Genomic DNA, 4,203 nt, shown 5'->3' with positions numbered 1-4,203 from the left:
GTTACAGCATCTGTTTGTCTTGCTAGGTTTATTTGGTTTGTTCATTCTCTTTCTACTCTATGGTTAATTTTGTTTTGTGTGTGTGTGTGTGTGTGTTGTAAGGTTTCACTTAGACATTTCATTCTTCTCATTCTATTTCCTTGCTGGTGTCTATGTTCCCTTGAGGAAAAAAAAAAAAGAATTAGCATCCAAGAAAAGGATAGAAATAAGAAAATAAAAATAATAGTAATAATAATAATAATAAAAGGTTGAAGAGCAACTATACAAGACCTAAGAAAATAAATAATTATCATGTGTTAAAAATTCTAAGAAATACAGAGAAGTAGGATAAAATACTGGAATAGAAAAAATAAAAGGAGAAACAAAATAGATAAAAATATGGAATGAATTAAAAGGCCAGAATGATGAAAAGAGAGGGAATAAAACAAAAAATAAAAAGTAAAGAAAGAAAGAAAGAAATCAGAGGAAAAAGGGGGAGAGATTTTTTTTTTAATTGAAGGCCAAACAGGCAGAATGAAAGAAAAACAATAAAAAACAGAAGATAGAAAAATGAAGGAAAGAAAAGAAATAACATGGGTAGAAAAATTGGTACAAGATGAAAAGGGGGGGAACAAAGAAAGGGGAAACATAACAAACAAGAAACAAAGCAGCAGCGACTAAAAAGAAAAAACAACCACCAAGGAAAAACAGCCCTCTTAGGTCCTTAATGAGCTTCTCAGACTGCCCAGGTTTCATCAATCAATCACGCTGCTGCTTGCCATCCGGAGGTAATGTACTGAGTTTTAGTGAGTAAAATTAAGGGAAAAAAGAGGGGGAAAAAAGGAACCTTTAACAAAATAACAGATCCAAGGAAACCTAAAATAAATGGAATGTTGACTGGTCTGAGGGCAGTGCAAATTACAACTATAAAATAAATGAAATGTCTAAGTGTTCCCTGTTATAAGGTATCAGCTAAATGTCTGATAATCCAGTGGATCTCGTCTCCATTTCTCTAAGGAGACTGGGGAATCAAACCACATACCTTTCACATGCAAGGTAGGAATCCCTCCACTGAGGTAAACTGTCTCCTTAGGCCAGCCAGCCTCCAAAAGCTATCTGCCTACTTTCCCCCAGGTGTTTTAGACTACAGTTTGCTAGAGCCCTGCTGATTAGAGGACTGTCCTGCTCCCTATCTAATCTAGTTCCTCTCTCCCTGGGCAACTGGGTGTGACAGCCTCCCAGAAGAGATACCCTTCCCTCTATGCATGTAGTTAGGGTCCCTTCTGAGATTCAAAAAGGGCTCAGCTGACCAAACTCACCACAAAGAAACCACTGTCCACCCTCTATCAGGCCCCTCTTCCTCCCACCCGCTATCAGACTCCTCCCAGTCCATTGGCAGCAGCAAACCAGGGGCTCCACCAAGGCTACTTGCCCTGAGGTTGGGGTATATGTGCTGTTTCCAGCCACAGGGGTGAGTAACTCACAGTTTTCCTTTGGCTTCTTTATCTTTCCAATACCCTTCTAGATGACTCAGAGCACCTTCTATATATATCCAAAGGAGTTCTTTTAGATAGGTCCCTGCTTTCTCTCCATTTTATTTTTTGTGAGAGGGTCTAACTCTGATTACCTACTTCTGTGCCATTTTCCTGGAAGTCTGAGTGAAATTTGTTTTCATCAAAAAAGTATTTAGAAATGTTGTAATACACATATGAAAATTTAAATTAAAGCTTCAGAATTCATATTCTGGAAGCATTTTCAGTGATTCCTTGCACTGAATTTAATTGTAAGGATTGGGTCTTTTTTGTTTATTTTTTGGAAATATAATAAATGATTTTTTCTGCAAAGACAGATTGTAAGGATTGGGAGAGAGAATTCATTATCACTTTTCAAAGGGTGATGAAGAAGAAAGAAAATGTTTTATTTGACTCTTATCCACTGCCATGTTTCTCAAATTTAGCACCAACCATAATCACATTAACTGAGCACTTCCTATAGCCAGACACTGATTATGTATTTTTTTTTCTTTTCTTAAAGACTTTACTGAGACATGATTGAAAACTTTACAGACACACATGGAAAAATAAGACATGATCACAATCAAGTGTAGACAAGCTAACCAGAGAGCTTACATGCCTTGTCAGCTAATGGAGAAGCTGAAGTACTGGGAGTGAGACATGCTGTAGGGCTGAGAAATGGGTACTAATATTCTTCTCCTTCTTCCTTACCTTTTCCTTCTACAGAATCTATACCAACCTCCTCAAAATCCTTCTCAAGGGCAGCCATGCCCTCATGGGCTTCAGAAAACTCTCCTTCCTCCATCCCTTCACACACGTTCCAGTGAACGAAGGCACGCTTGGCATACATCAGGTCAAACTTGTGGTCGAGGGAAGCCCAGGCATCAGCAATGGCTGTGGTGTTGCTCAGCATGCACACAGCTCACTGGACCTTGACCAGGTCTCCACCAGGTACCACAATGGGAGGCTGGTAATTAATGCCAACCTTGAAGCCAGTGGGACACCAATCCACAAACTGAACACTACGCTTGGTCTTGATGGTAACAATGGCAGCATTGACATCTTTGGGAACCACATCGCTATAGTACAATCAGCGCAAAGCCATATATTTACCATGGCAAGGGTCGCATTTCACCATCTGGTTGGCCAGCTCAAAGCAAGCATTGGTAATCTCTGCTACAGAAAGCTGTTCAGGATAGGCTTTCTCAGCAGAGATGACAGGGGTGTATGTGGCCAGAGGAAAGTGGATGCGGGGATAGGGCACCAGGTTAGTCTGGAATTCTGTCAGATCTACATTCAGGGCACCATCAAACCTGAAGGAAGCTGTGGTGGAGGACACAATTTGGCTAATACGGAGGTTAAGGCTGGTGTAGGTTGGACGCTCAATATCAAGATTTCTACGGCAGATGTCATAGATGGCCTCATTGTCTACCATGAAGGCACAATCTGAGTGCTCCAGGGTGTGTGGGTGGTGAGGATGGAGTTGTAGGGCTCAACCACAGCCGTGGAGACCTGGGGGGCTGGGTAAATGGAAAACTCCAGCTTGGACTTCTTGCCATAATCAACAGAAAGGCGTTCTGTCAGCAGGGAGGTGAATCCAGAACCGGTTCCCCCACCAAAGCTGTCGAAAACCAAGAAGCCCTGAAGACATGTGCACTGGTCAGCCAGTTTGCAAATTTTGTCCAGAACCAGGTCAATGATCTCCTTGCCAATGGTGTAATGCCCGCGGGCATAGTTACTGGCAGCAGCATCTTCCTTGCCTGTGATGAGCTGCTCAGGGTGGAAGCGCTGGTGTAGGTGCCAATGTGGACTTCATCAATGACCGTGGGTTCCAGGTCTACAAACACTGCCCTGGGCACATGCTTGCTAGGGCCAGTCTCACTGAAGAAGGTGTTGAAGGAGTCATCTCCTCCTCCAATGGTCTTGTCACTTGGCATCTGGCCATCAGGCTGGATGCCGTGTTCCAGGCAGTAGAGCTCCCAGCAGGCATTGCCAATCTGGACACCCGCCTGACCGACGTGGATGGAAATGCACTCACACATGGTGGCTATGGGATGGAAGGCGAAGACGACAGGAATAGACACAGGTGCCAGTTACTGTCCCCGACAAGCTAAGAGTCAAGGTAAGTAACACATTGTCTGATTATGTTTTAGTCATGTAATCTTCATCCTGAGCAAGTAGTATTGGTCAAATACTGAATACTTGGGTTTGAAAATCGTTAATATTTACTTGAAAAGAGATTGAATCCTAATTATGGAATAAATCTCTTTAACATAAGGACAAACCTGAAATCTTCTCCAGACAATAAATATTATAATTTATAAACTAAAATATGTTGTCAAATTTTAAACAGTGAAATTATATTGTAGCTTCTTGTATATATAGTTTCTTGGCACTATCAGCCTCTAGATTCCTCCTGAGTTCACTATAGTACACATTTTGATATATAATAAATGCTCATTTTCATGTATGGTTACTGGAAGTACAATTTATTTTCTGGGTACTTAATTTTCTTTAATACTAGTTACCCATTTCCATAAGTATTTATATATTCATAAGATCTGGATCAAAGATGATTTATCTCAAATATTGTTCAAGAAATTTTGAAGTTTTTCACTTTCAAGAAATTGATATTGCACTTGTAATTTAGCTACACTGAATGAGAAAAATTAAAAAAAACTTTAAAAAAAAATTATAGGGAAATGATATG

The 4,203-nt window shown here is 40.6% G+C and overlaps 1 pseudogene; it reads right to left on the bottom strand.

Annotated features, from left to right (window-relative positions):
• Positions 1-1,999: 1,999 nt before the first annotated feature.
• On the bottom strand, positions 2,000-3,535 carry LOC101425048 (tubulin alpha-1B chain pseudogene; annotated as a pseudogene).
• Between the last annotated feature and the right edge of the window lie 668 nt (positions 3,536-4,203).

This window comes from Dasypus novemcinctus, chromosome 14 (assembly GCF_030445035.2).
Source record: "Dasypus novemcinctus isolate mDasNov1 chromosome 14, mDasNov1.1.hap2, whole genome shotgun sequence".
Taxonomy (NCBI): Eukaryota; Metazoa; Chordata; class Mammalia; order Cingulata; family Dasypodidae; genus Dasypus; species Dasypus novemcinctus.
Note: the sequence above shows the minus strand (reverse complement) of the source record. Positions and strands in the feature narration are given on the sequence as shown.